The sequence below is a fragment of the Pleurodeles waltl genome, chromosome 3_2 (assembly GCF_031143425.1).
Source record: "Pleurodeles waltl isolate 20211129_DDA chromosome 3_2, aPleWal1.hap1.20221129, whole genome shotgun sequence".
NCBI classification, from domain to species: domain Eukaryota; kingdom Metazoa; phylum Chordata; class Amphibia; order Caudata; family Salamandridae; genus Pleurodeles; species Pleurodeles waltl.
The window spans coordinates 222,059,841-222,074,735 of NC_090441.1; the positions used below are offsets into that span (position 1 = coordinate 222,059,841).

The 14,895-nt window shown below is 50.6% G+C and overlaps 1 protein-coding gene across 1 annotated transcript in view; it reads left to right on the forward strand.

Moving 5' to 3' along the window:
* Positions 1-14,895, forward strand: part of LOC138286786 (CD5 antigen-like) — an 800,618-nt gene that overhangs the window by 100,100 nt on the left and 685,623 nt on the right. The window lies entirely within an intron of this gene.

Here is a 14,895-nt window from a genome sequence, read left to right on the forward strand (position 1 = left end):
TTCAATGGCTTTTTCCACTTTCTATGTGTACTGCAGAACGCAGCACACATAGAAAAAGCAAAAAGGCGGAGGAATAAAAGTATTCCTCCTTGTACTACCACCCCTTGGGTGGCGTTAGTTTTTGGTGCTGCCGCATATTTACAATTTCTCATAAATATGGAGCAGCGTCATAAGCAATGGGTGTTGCAGTGGAATGCCCACAGCAACACCCATTGCAGGCCCCCTGCCTCAGAAAACTGCGTCGGAGGGGCCCATACTTGCAAGCAGGCGTTAAGCCACAAAAAAGTGGCTTAACGCCTCCTTGTAAATATGGTGCAGTGAATAACGCCACCGGAGTGTCAGAAAAAGTGATGCTCCGGTGACGCTAAGGCCTTGCAAATCTTGCCCAGTAGTTCGCTGAATCCATCCTGAAGTTGGTGAAGACAAACTCTACTGACTATAGCCCATTGGCCCCTGTTGTATTGTTTACTACGCCACCAAGGAGGCTGCCATCTGCCTCTATGCTCTCGTTTATATCTCATAATGTGTATACACCAGCTTCTAACACCAATAAATTGTACACCTCATATATGATATACAACATACTCACATGTGAAGCGCCCTGTTGTGCCAGTAGGTCTGGTTCAAGCTATATTAATCTGCAAGTAAACACATAAACTGTTTCACGCTGAGAGGCCCCACACAGATCGAGTGTCAGTAATTCTTCAACAGCCTTGAGAGTGCATATCCGGCAATGGGCCAAAGCTTTGAATTCAAGCTGACTATGAGCTACTGAAAGAAAAGTGTCTCGTAAATTATGGTCTGCCATACCTGACATCATCACTACATTTCTATGTACTCCTCATTGTGAGAAAGTAGCCTCTTTCGCGCATGGTTATCCCCACTTTTGGCCTGTTTGTGAGTGTATCAGTGTGTTTTTACTGTCTCACTGGGATCCAACTAGCCAGGACCCCATTGATCCTAGTTAAAACCCTATCTGTCAGTGTGTTTTGCCTGTCTCACTGGGATCCTGCTAGCCAGGACCCCAGTGCTCATAGTTTGAGCCCTAATGTGTGTGTTGTCAGTAGTGTTTAACTGTGACACTGAGGCTCTGCTAACCAGAACCTCAGTGCTTATGCTCCCTCTGCTTTTAAATATCTCACTATAGACCAGTAACTTAATTTACCAATTTCAGTTGGCACACTGGACCCCCCCTTATAAGCCCCTAGTATATGACACCAAGTTACCCTGGGCATTGGGATTCCAGGAGATCCTTATGGGCTGCAGCATTTCTTTTGCCACCTATAAGGAGCTCAGACAAACGCTTTCACAGGACTGCCACTGCAGCCTGCGTGAATAGTGAACACACTATTTCACAGAAATGTTCACTGCACTTAAGAAACTTATAAGTCACATATATGTCTAACCTTCATTTACTGAAGGTTAGGTGAAAGGTTACTAAGTGTGAGGGCCAATTCCTGGGACATTTTGAGTGTGGGGACGCCATTACACGTTTGCACTACATATAGGTCAATACCTATATGTAGCTTCACAATGGTAACCCCAAATATGGCCATGTAAGATCATGGAATTGTCCCCCATTCCAAATCTGGTATTGGGGAGCCAATTCATGGATCCTGGGGGCTCCAATGTGGACGCCCGGTACTGCCAAACCAGCTCTCTGAGGCTTGCAATGAAGCTACAGCTGCTGCCACCTCACAGACAGGGTTTTGCCCTCCTGGGGGTCTGAGCAGCTCAGTCCCAGGAAGGCAGAAAAAAGCATTTCCTTTGGGAGGAATGTGTTACACCCTTTCCCTTTGTAAATAGGTGTTCCCAGCCTCTGTAAATGCTTTCAAGGGCACAGATGGTGCCCTCCTTGTAGGAGGCTGGCCTGGCTTATAGTGTGTACCTTGTGGTACTTACACCTTGTGCCAGGTCCAGTTATCCCTTATTAGTAGATTAGTAGTGTTCTAGCAGCTTAGGCTGATAGAGGTAGCTATAGCAGAGCAGCTTAGGCTGAAGTAGGAGACATGCAAAGCTCCTACTATACCACTTATATCACTTAGCACTATATCATAAGAAAACACAATACTCAGAGTTACTAAAAATAAAGGTACTTTATTTTAGTGACTATATGCCAAAAGTATCTCAGAGGATATACTCCCTTAGGAGGTAAGTAATATACACAAAATATACACACAAACCAAAATCAGGTAAGCAATAGAATGCAATGAGGGACAATAGGCCTAGGGGCAACACAAACCATATACTCCAAAAATGGAATGTGAACCACAAATGGACCCCAGACCTAGTGTAGTGTGTAGAGGGTCGCTGGGAGTGTAAGAAAACATTAAGGCCCATATTTATACTTTTTGACGCTAAACTGCGCTAACGCAGTTTAGCGTCAAAAAATTTAGCGCCAGCTAACGCCATTCTGAAGCACCATGCGGGTGCCGTATATATGGAATGGCGTTAGCCGGCGCTAGCAGACCGGCGCTGCCTGGTGTGCGTGGAAAAAAACCACGTAGACCAGGCAGCGCCGGCGTTGGGGAAAATGGCGTTAGGGCGTCTTAAAATGGGGCAAGTCAGGTTGAGGCAAAAAAATCGCCTCAACCCGATTTGCGCCATTTTTTACGACGCCCAGACGCCATTTAAATGACTCCTGTCTTAGTAAAGACAGGAGTCATGCCCCCTTGCCCAATGGCCATGCCCAGGGGACTTATGTCCCCTGGGCATGGTCATTGGGCATAGTGGCATGTAGGGGGGCACAAATAAGGCCCCCCTATGCCACAAAAATTTAAAAAATAAAATAAAAAAATCACTTACCTGAACTTACCTGAATGTCCCTGGGATGGGTCCCTCCATCCTTGGGGGTCCTCCTGGGGTGGGCAAGGGTGGCATGGGGGATCCCTGGGGACAGGGGAGGGCACCTCTGGGCTCATTTTGAGCCCACAGGCCCCTTAACGCCTGCCCTGACCCAGGCGTTAAAAAGTGGCGCAAATGCGGGGTTTTTTGACCCGCCCACTCCCGGGCGTGATTTTTGCCCGGGAGTATAAATACGACGCATTTGCGTCGCAGTCATTTTTTTAGACGGGAACGCCTTCCTTGCATCTCATTAACGCAAGGAAGGCGTTCACGCAAAAAAATTACGCTCATTGCTCATACTTTGGCGCTAGACGCGTCTAACGCCAAAGTATAAATATGGCGTTAGTTTTGCGCCAAATTTGTGTCGAAAAAAACGACGCAAATTCGGCGCAAACGAAGTATAAATATGCCCCTAAGGGTGTCCAAGGTACCCCACCCCAAGACCCTGAAATGTAGGAGTAAAGTTACCCTACTACCCCAGAAAGACAGTAAAGTCGAGATAGGGGACTCTGCACCTCGGTGCTTCTGCTCTCTCTGCCTTTAAAATTGTCACTATAGGCTAGTGACTATTTTTACCAATTCTAATTGGCACACTGGAACACCCTTATGATTCCCTAGTATATGGTACCTAGGTTCCCAGGATATAGGGGGTTCCAGGAGATCCCTATGGGCTGCAGCATTTCTTTTGCCACCCATTACGAGCTCAGACAAATCTTACACAGGACTGCCACTGCAGCCTGAGTAAAATAAGGCACATGTTGTTTCACAGCCATTTTACACTGCAATTAAGTAAGTTATAAGTCACCTATATGTCTAACCCTCACTTAGTGAAAGTTAGGTGCAAAGTTACTAAGTGTGAGGGCACCCTTGCATTAGCAAAGGTGCCCCCATATAGTTCAGGGCAATTTCCCCAGACTTTGTGAGTGCAGGGACACCATTACACACGTGCACTACATATAGGTCAATACCTATATGTAGCGTCACAATGGTAACTCCGAATATGGCCATGCAACATGTCTAAGATTATGGACTTGCCCCCCCATGTCAAATCTGCTATTGGGGTGCCAATCCTATGCATCCCTGGGGCTCCACTATGGACCCCGGGTACTGCCAAACCAGCTCTCTCGGGTTTTCTATGCAGCTACCGCTGCTGCCACCCCACAGACAGGGTTCTGCCCTCCTGGGGTCTGGGCAGCCCAGTCCCAGGAAGGCAGAACAAAGAATTTTCTCTGAGAGAGGGTGTTACACCCTCTCCCTTTGGAAATAGGTGTTAAGGGCTGGGGAGGAGTAGCCTCCCCCAGCCTCTGTAAATGCTTTGAAGGGCACAGTTGGTGCCCTCCTTGCATAAGCCAGTCTACACCGGTTCAGGGAACCCCCAGTCCCTGCTCCGGCACGAAACTGGACAAATGCAAGGGGAGTGACCACTCCCCTGTCCATCACCACCCCAGGGGTGGTGCCCAGAGCTCCTCCAGTGTGTCTCAGACCTTTGCAATGTTGAATCCAGAGGTGTGAGGGCACACTGGAAGCAACTGAGTGGCCAGTGCCAGCAGGTGACATCAGAGACCCCTCCTGATAGGTGCTTATCTGACTAGGTGGCCAATCCTCCTCTGAGGGCTATTTAGGGTCTCTCCAGTGGGCTGTTCCTCAGATAACAACTTGTAGGAATTCACCAGAGTTCCTCTGCACCTCTCTCTTCGACTTCTGACAAGGATCAACTGCTGACTGCTCCAGGAAGCCTGCAAAACTGCAACAAAGTAGCAAGAAGACTACCAGTGACATTGTAGTACCTAATCCTGTGGCTTTCTCAACTGCTTCCTGGTGGTGCATGCTTTGGGTGCTGCCTGCCTTCATCCTGCACTGGAAGCCACGTAGAAATCTCCAGTGGGTCGATGGAATCTTCCCCCTTCTCCAGCAGGCGCCAAACTTCAGCATCACCGGTACTCTGGGACCCCTCTCATCCTGACGAGCGTTGCCCTTGGAACACAGGTGATGGATCTAAGTGACCCAGACTGTCCAGTGGTCCAACTGTCTGAATTTGGAGGAGGTAAGTCCTTGTATCCCCTCTCCAGACAGTAATGCTGTGCACTGGGTGAACTGCAGCTGCTAGGGCTTCTGTGCACTTTTGCAAGGAATCCTTCATGCACAGCCTAGCCCAGGTCCCCAGCACTCCGCCCTGCATTGCTCAACTCCCTGACAGCTTTGTGGGACCCTCTTTTGTAGTGTTGAGATGACTGCCATGCTCATCCTTCTTGAACCCATGTTCAAGGACTTCTCTGGACTTCTCTGGGTGCTGCCTTCTTGTGTATGGGTTCCCTGTATTGCTGAGGACCCCCTCTGTCTCCTTTCCCAAGTGGCGACATCCTGGTCCTTCCTGGGCCCAGGCAGAACCATTTTTCTTCATCTGCAACCTTTGCAGATAGCAAGGCTTGTTTATGATCTTTCTCCAAAGGAACAAATCTGCGTCCTGCAAAACTCCATGGCACATCTTCTGCATGAAGGAGAAGTTCCTAGAGCATTTCGTTGTTGCTGAATCTTCAGCTACTTCCATCCAGAGCCAGCCATTTTGCACCTTCATCTGGGGTTTAGTGGGCTCCTGCCTCCCCTGGACACTTTCATGACTCTTGGACTTGGTCCCCTTCCTTTACAGATCCTCAGGTCCAGGAATCCATCTTCAGTGCTTTGCAGTCTGTTGTGGTCTTTACAGAATCCTCTATCACGAGTTTAGTGTGTTTCTGGGGAAGTAGTAGCACTTTACTCCTACTTTTGAGGGTCTTTGGATGGGGTATCTTTGACACCCTTAGTGTTTTCTTACATTCCCAGCGACCCTCACACTACCCTAGCCTAGGGGTTCATTCGTGGTTCGCATTCCACTTTCTTAGTGTATAGTTTGTGTTGCCCCAAGGCCTATTGCATCCTATTGTATTCTACAGTGTTTCCTCTACTTTCTGACTGTTTTACTTACCTGATTTTGGTTTATGTGTATATTTTGTGTATTTTACTTAACTCCTAAGGGAGTATATCCTCTGAGATATTTTTTGCACATTGTCATTTTTAGTAACTCTGACTATTGTGTTTCTTATGTATAAGTACCTATATGATATAAGTGGTATAGTAGGAGCTTTGCATGTCTCCTAGTTCAGACTAAGCTGCTCTGCTATAGCTACCTCTACCAGCCTAAGCGGCTAGAACACTACTAATCTACTAATGGATAACTGGACCTGGCACAAGGTGTAAGTACCATCAGGTACCCACCATAAGCCAGGCCAGCCTCCTACATTGGTGATGCAGTGGTGGGATACGTACTTGTAACTGCTTTACCACTTTGTCATTGGTGCTTTTCATAAGAAAGACATATTCCAAATACTTAAAAATATACACAGTTAACCTTAACAATCTAACTCTCTTTCTAAAAACTTTCTACCAAGTTTCGAAAAAGTTTTTGAAAAGTTTGAAAAAGTTTTTCTTTCGTCTTTAAAAGTTTCTAAACTTTTTTCTCTCTATCTTAAACTCTTTGTTGCAACTATGTCAATAGCAGAGGCCACTCACAAAGATGTCCAGACAACGTATGGCAGTTTAAACTTCAAAAGTTTGAGGGGTCTCTGCATGGAAAGAAGTTTAAGTATTGGTAAGAACCCTACAAAAGATCTTCTCCTTAGCCTTCTCCTAGAAAGTGAACAGAACCAGTCTGGCCCATCCCAGGATCAGGAGGTAGAGGAGGAGGGTACACAGGTAGAATCAGGGGAGGGCCCTGAGGACTCTGGATAGGGTTCATCCAAAGACCTGTCAGCTAACAGGCCCTCTAGTGAAGCTGGTAGTGGGAGAGGGTCACACATCAGTAGGGCACCCTTCACTCCAAAAGGCTAGATAACTAGAGTTCAGGCAGTTAGAGACAGGTCCACTTCTGCCAATTCCCACATTACCTCTGTGTCAGAGAATTCCCAAGCCTCCTACCCTGTGGATAACACCCTAGACAGGGAACTCAGAAAGCTGAGGTGGAAAGAGGCCAGACTGAAGCTGAGACAGCAGCGGTTAGCCTTAGACAGGAAGTCTCTAGCTGTAGAGAGGGAAAGACAGAAGTTGGATTTAGTTCTCCATGGTGGCAGCTGCAGTGTTCCTGATAGTCATCCTGTAAGAGAAACAGATTCAAGAAACCTGCACAATATTGCCCCCCCTTACAAGGAGGGGAATGACATAAACAAGTGGTTTGCTCCACTTGAGAGGGCCTGTATGGTACAGTTGGTCCCTCAAAGGCAGTGGGCTGCTATCTTGTGGCTATCTTTCACTGGGAAAGGTAGGGATAGGCTCCTTACTGTCAGAGAGAGTGATGCCAACAACTACAAAGTTTTGAAAGATGCACTCTTAGATGGATTTGGCTCAATCACTGAACAATACAGGATAAAGTTCAGAGACACTAAAGAGTCCTCTTAAGACTGGACAGACTTTGTAGACTGTTCAGTGAAGGCTTGGGAGGGATGGTTACATGTCAGTAAGGTGACTGATTATGAAAGCCTATATAATCTTATTTTGAATAATTGTGTGTCTGATTTGTTACATCAGTACTTGGTAGACTCAGATCTGACCTCTACTCAAGAATTGGGAAAGAAGGCACACATAGAGTCAGAACAAGAGAGAGCAAAAAAGCTAATACGGGTGGTGATAAGGATGGCAAGAAGAAGGATGGTAAGTCTTCTGACAAGGATGGGAACAAAGATAAAAAACATTCTGAGTCTTCATCAGGCCCACAAAAATCCTCTGGGGGGGGGGGTCCAAATCCTCTTCCCACAATCAAAAGAAGCCATGGTGTTATTTATGGAAAAGTAAAGGCCATTGGGCAAGTGATTCCACTTGTCCAAAGAAAAACACCAAGGCTCCCACTACCACAACCCCAACTGCGTCCTCTAGTGCCCCTGGTAATAGCAGTGGTGGTAGGAAAAATACTACAAATAGCCAATCAAAGGGTGCAGCTGGGCTCATCATTGGTAATGTATTTGGGGTTGGTCTTGTTAGGGAGACCACAGAGGCTGTTTTAGTCTCTGACGGTGTTTTTGACTTTGCCACCTTGGTTGCCTGTCCCCTTAATATGGGTAAGTACAAGCAACTTCCCCTAATAAATTGTATTGAGGTTGAGGCCTACAGGGATACAGGAGCCAGTGTCACTATGGTGATTTAGAAACTGGTTCACCCTGATCAACACCTACTTGGTCAGCAGTACCAAGTGACTGATGCTCATAAAAACACTCTTAGCCACCCCATGGCTGTTGTGAATCTCAACTGGGGGAGGGGTAACTGGTCCAAAGAAAGTTGTGGTAGCCACTGATTTATCTGTAGATTGCCTACTAGGCAATGATTTGGAAACATCAGCTTGGGCTGAAGTGGAGTTGGAGGCTCATGCAGCAATGCTGGGCATTCGAGGGCATATCTTTGCTCTCACAAGGGCTCAGGCCCAGAGGCAACAGGGACATGGAAGCTTGGATCCTGGAACAATGGACCAAGTGCTCCCAAAAGCTAGGGGTAGAAAGGGTAACTCCTTGCCCATTATCCCTCCCTCTCCAGAAGATTCTCCCTTTGTAGAAGAGGAATCCTCTCCCTGTGCAGAACCTACACCAGATGAGCTGGCAGCAGACACTGCTGAGCTTTTGGGTACAGGTGGGCCTGCTAAGGAAGAGCTGAGTGTGGCACAGCAGACCTGTCCCACCCTAGAGGGTTTAAGACAGCAAGGATATCACTGATAGCCATAAAGTCTATTGGGAAGATAATCTCCTCTAGACTGAGTTAAGGGACCCTAAACCTGGAGCTGACAGGAGGTTGGTCATTCCGTTGCAGTATAGGGAGTTTCTTCTGACTTTGGCCCATGATATTCCTTTGGCTGGGCATTTTGGCCAGAGTAAAACTTGGGACAGACTCGTTCCATTGTATCACTGGCCTCACATGTCAGAGGACACTAAGGAGTTTTGTTGCTCCTGTGTGACCTGCCAAGCCAGTGGCAAGACTGGTGGCACAACTAAGGCCCCCTTAATTCCACTTCTAGTGGTTGGGGTGCCCTTTGAAAGGGTAGGTGTTGACATAGTTTGCCCCCTTGACCCTCCATCAGCTTCAGGCAATAGGCTTATCCTTGTCGTAGTGGACCATGCCAGTAGGTATCATGAAGCTATACCCTTAAGGACCACTACAGCTCCTGCAGTGGCAGAGGTCCTCCTGGGAATCTTTTCCAGGGTGGGCTTCCCAAAGAAGTGGTGTCAGACAGAGGTAGTAACTTCATGTCTGCATACCTCAAAGCTATGTGGAAGGAGTGTGGAGTAACTTACAAGTTCACTACTCCTTACCATCCACAAACAAATGGTCTGGTTGAGAGGTTTAATAAAACTGTCAAAGGTATGGTCATGGGACTCCCTGAAAAACTCAGAAGGAGATGGGAGCGACCCAAGGGTAGGTCACTCCCCCTGCCGCTGCAGCTCCTCCAGCTCCTCCAGCTCCTCCAGCCCAGGTTCCTGAGACCTCCTAGCAAGCCCAGCTACCTCGCAGTAAGTACCCCCCCCACCACCCAGCCCCTCGCCCTGCCCCGAGCTACTCACCCTCTCTCCTGCTTCTTTTCTTCTTCTCTGTTCTTCCTCTGCGCTCTTCTTCTGTAGTCTTCTTCTGTACTCTTCTTTCCCTCCTGCTCCCCATCTTCTCTCTTCATCTGTGTGCTTCTCTCTCTCTCCTTTGCACCGCGACCTGCGTTTGCCTCTTCTTCTCTGTCCCTCTTCTTGGCTCTTTCCTCTGCTGCTCGTCGCCCCTCTTCTTCTTCTCCTTCATCTGTACTCTTCTGTCTTCTGCGCTCCTCTTCTTCACCTTCTTCTGTATTTTTCTGTCTTCTGCGCTCCTCTTCTTCACCTTCTTCTGTATTTTTCTGTCTTCTGCGCTCCTCTTCTTCTTTACCTTCTTCTGTGGTCTTCTGTCTTCTGTTCTTCGGCTCCTCTTCTTCTGTACCTTCTTCTGTGGTCTTCTGTCTTCTGTTCTTCGGCTCCTCTTCTTCTGTGGTCTTCTGTCTTCTGTTCTTCGGCTCCTCTTCTTCTGTGGTCTTCTGTCTTCTGTTCTTCGGCTCCTCTTCGGCTCCTCTTCCTCTGTTACCTGCTCCCTGGTTCTTCCCGCGCCTGTCCTCCTGCTCCTGTCTCGTCTCTCTCCCTCACTCGCCTCCCCCTCTGTATCACCCCTATCTACCCCTATCTCTATCTGTCTCCTTCACTCACCACCTCCTCCTATCTACCTATCTCTCTGTCTCTCTATCTGTCTCCCTCACTCTCCACCTCCTCCTATCTACCTATCTACCTATCTCTCTATCTTTCCCCCTCACTCGCCACCCCCTCTGTAACCATCCCTATCTTCCTATCCTTTCACTCTACCTCTCACCCTCACCCACCTCTACAACCCCCCTCCCCTATCTTCCCAACCTTCCTCCTATCTCTCTCCCTAACTCCTAAACTTCCTAAAACTCACCCCACACCACCCTTAACCCCCCCTCCCCATCTCTTCTCCCCTCTACCTGTCCCCCCTCCCTCCACTTTCCCGCCGCCACCTCCTGCACGCCCCGCCCCCCCAGGTCCCATTCGTCGCCCCACTCCCGTCCCCCGCCCCCAGCTGACCCCTCCCCACCTCCCTCTTATGGCGGCCGCTGCGCGACAGTGGTAGCGACCCTTGACCCAAGGGTAGGTCGCTCCCCCTGCCGCTGCAGCTCCTCCAGCCCAGGTTCCTGAGACCTCCTAGGAAGCCCAGCTACCTCGCAGTAAGTACCCCCCCCACCACCCAGCCCCTCGCCCTGCCCCGCGCTACTCACCCTCTCTCCTGCTTCTTTTCTTCTTCTCTGTTCTTCCTCTGCGCTCTTCTTCTGTAGTCTTCTTCTGTACTCTTCTTTCCCTCCTGCTCCCCGTCTTCTCTCTTCATCTGTGTGCTTCTCTCTCTCTCCTTTGCACCGCGACCTGCGTGTGCCTCTTCTTCTCTGTCCCTCTTCTTGGCTCTTTCCTCTGCTGCTCGTCGCCCCTCTTCTTGGCTCTTTCCTCTGCTGCTCGTCGCCCCTCTTCTTCTTCACCTTCATCTGTACTCTTCTGTCTTCTGCGCTCCTCTTCTTCACCTTCTTCTGTATTTTTCTGTCTTCTGCGCTCCTCTTCTTCACCTTCTTCTGTATTTTTCTGTCTTCTGCGCTCCCCTTCTTCTTTACCTTCTTCTGTGGTCTTCTGTCTTCTGTTCTTCGGCTCCTCTTCTTCTGTACCTTCTTCTGTGGTCTTCTGTCTTCTGTTCTTCGGCTCCTCTTCTTCTGTGGTCTTCTGTCTTCTGTTCTTCGGCTCCTCTTCTTCTGTGGTCTTCTGTCTTCTGTTCTTCGGCTCCTCTTCTTCTGTGGTCTTCTGTCTTCTGTTCTTCGGCTCCTCTTCGGCTCCTTTTCCTCTGTTACCTGCTCCCTGGTTTTTCCCATGCCTGTCCTCCTGCTCCTGTCTCGTCTCTCTCCCTCACTCGCCTCCCCCTCTGTATCACCCCTATCTACCTCTATCTCTATATGTCTCCCTCACTCACCACCTCCTCCTATCTACCTATCTCTCTATCTCTCTATCTGTCTCACTCACTCACCACCTCCTCCTATATACCTATCTACCTATCTCTCTATCTTTCCCCCTCACTCGCCACCCCCTCTGTAACCACCCCTATCTTCCTATCCTTTCACTCTACCTCTCACCCTCACCCACCTCTACAACCCCCCCTCCCCTATCTTCCCAACCTTCCTCTGCCCAGCGCCACGACCCCTGATCCTCAGCACTCCCAAACCCCGCTGCTCCGCCACGCCCTCAACCCAGGGCGCTCCAGCACCTGCTTCCAAGCTAACCCGAAACGTACCCATGGACCTTTCGCATGTCACACCTGCAAACATATCTTCCACCACGAAACTACCACGACCACTAGCCCACGCGCCATCAACCACCTCAAATGCATCCTGGTCAACGCTCGATCCGTCCACAAGCACGCCGTTGAACTCTGGGACCTCCTGGACTCCACAGCACCGGACGTCGCCTTCATCACGGAGACCTGGATGAACGCCTCTTTGGCCCCAGACATCGCCATAGCCATCCCCGAAGGCTACAAGATTTCCAGGAAAGACTGCACCAACCAAGTAGGAGGAGGAATCGCCATCGTCTTCAAAGACTCCATCAGCGTCACCACCTCCACCGAAGACACCCCCCTCGCCGCAGAACACCTGCACTTCCAGATCCGCACCGACCCCAGGACCACCCTCAGAGGATCACTCATCTACCGCCCCCCCCGGACCGCGCGACCCGTTTTCAGCGAATCCATCACCAACTTCATCTCCCCGCACGCCCTCGCCTCGCCAGACTACATCCTCCTCGGCGACCTCAACTTCCATCTAGAACAGAACAACGACCCCAACACCACCGCCTTGCTCGACAACCTCGCCAACCTCGGCCTCAAGCAACTGGTGAACACCCCCACCCACATCGTCGGACACACGCTAGACCCCATCTTCTCCTCCAGCAAACACGTTTCCTTCAACCACGCCTCCGCTCTACACTGGACCGACCACAGCTGTGTCCACTTCACCTTCCGACGCGAGACCCGCCACCTCCGCACTCAACCCATCCCACAGTGGAACAAAATCCCCGAAGAACAGCTCTTCTCCACGCTCATTGACAACCAACCTACCTTCACCACCGACCCCAACGACGCAGCCCTCAGCCTCACGAACTGGATCACCAACTGCGCAGACAACCTTGCTCCCCTCAGACGCCCTCCAAGACAGGCCAACACCAAAAAACCTCTCTGGTTCTCTGACACCCTTAAGGAATCAAAGAAAACCTGTAGCGCCCTCGAGAAAGCCTGGCGTAAGGACCACACCGCTGACAACATGACCGCCCTCAAGAACGCTACCCGCGAACACCACCACCTGATCCGCGCAGCCAAAAGGAATTTCTTCACTGATAGACTAGACAAAAACAGCCACAACAGCAGAGAACTCTTCAGCATCGTAAAAGAGTTCTCCAACCCCAACGCCAACACCATCGTGCCCTCACAAGACCTGTGCAACTCACTCGCCACCTTCTTCCATCGCAAGATCACCAACCTCCACGACAGCTTCGGACACCAGACCCAGCCGATCAACACTGAACCCACACCCCCAGCCATCACCCTCAACGCCTGGACCCACATCAACACTGAAGAGACCAAAACCAAAGAGACCAAAACCACCATGAACTCAATCCACTCCGGCGCCCCCTCGGACCCCTGCCCACACTTCATCTTCAATAAAGCCGACAACATCATCGCCCCGCACCTCCAGACCATCATCAACTCCTCTTTTTCATCGGCAACCTTCCACGAAAGCTGGAAACACGCCGAAGTCAACGTCCTACTAAAGAAACCTACGGCTGACCCAAGCGACCTGAAGAACTTCCGCCCCATCTGGCTCCTCCCGTTCCCTGCCGAAGTAATAGAGAAGACCGTCACCAAACAGCTTACCAACTTCCTTGCAGACAACAACCTTCTCGACCCCTCACAATCCGGATTCCGAGCCAACCACAGCACTCAAACCGCCCTCATCTCAGTCACAGACGACATCAGAACCCTGATGGACAACGGTGAAACAGTCGCCCTCATCCTCCTCGACCTCTCGGCTGCCTTCGACACCGTCTGTCACCGCACCCTAATAACCCGCCTCCGCTCCACCGGGATCCAAGGCCAGGCCCTGGACTGGATCGCCTCCTTCCTCTCCAACCGCTCTCAAAGAGTCTACCTCCCACCTTTTCGCTCAGACCCCACCGAGATCATCTGCGGCGTCCCTCAAGGCTCCTCGCTCAGCCCGACACTCTTCAATGTCTACATGAGCCCCCTCGCCGACATTGTACGCAAGCACAGCATCATCATCACCTCCTACGCCGACGACACTCAACTTATACTCTCCCTCACCAAGGACCCCGCCAGCGCAAAGACCAACCTGCAAGATGGTATGAAGGATGTCGCAGATTGAATGAGGCTCAGCCGTCTGAAACTGAACTCAGACAAAACGGAAGTCCTCATCCTCAGCAACACCCCGACCGCATGGGACGACTCCTGGTGGCCCACGGCCCTTGGAACCGCACCGACCCCCTCAGACCACGCCCGCGACCTCGGCTTCATCTTGGACCCTCTTCTCACCATGACCAAACAAGTCAACGCCGTGTCCTCCTCCTGCTTCCTCACCCTCCGCATGCTCCGCAAGATCTTCCGCTGGATCCCCGCCGACACCAGAAAAACCGTGACCCACGCCCTCGTCACTAGCCGTCTGGATTACGGCAGCACCCTTTATGCTGGGACCACCGCAAAACTCCAGAAACGTCTGCAACGTATTCAAAACCCCTCCGCCCGCCTCATCCTCGACATACCCTGCAACAGCCACATCTCCGCCCACCTGAGACACCTGCATTGGCTCCCAGTCAGCAAAAGGATCACCTTCCGACTTCTCACCCACGCACACAAAGCCCTCCACAACAAGGGACCAGAATACCTCAACCGACGCCTCAGCTTCTACGCCCCACCCGTCTCCTCCGTTCCACCAGCCTCGCTCTCGCCGCCGTCCCTCGCATCCGCCGCTCCACAACGGGAGGGAGGTCCTTCATGAAAGGGAGGTACATGAAAAAGGCCAGGAAATCTTTCAGGCCGGCCAAGACCTCCAAAAGCAATGGCATGACCAGAAGGCTGTCCTGACTCAGTATAACCCAGGACAAAAGGTGTGGGTATTGGAACCTGTGGCCCCAAGAGCACTCCCGGACAAATGGGGTAGACCCCATCTCACAGTAGAAAAGAAAGGTGAGGCCACTTATTTGGTAGGCCTGGGCACTGCCAGGAGTCCCCTTAGGGTACTCCATGTCAATCGGCTAAAACCTCATTATGACAGGGCTAACTTAACCCTGCTCATGGCAACTGATGAGGGGCAGGAAGAAGAGAGTGACCCTCTCCCTGGCCTCTTCTCCACCACTGAAACTGATGGCCTAGTGGAGGGAGTTGTGCTTGCAGATTGGCTTACTGCTGAGCAGA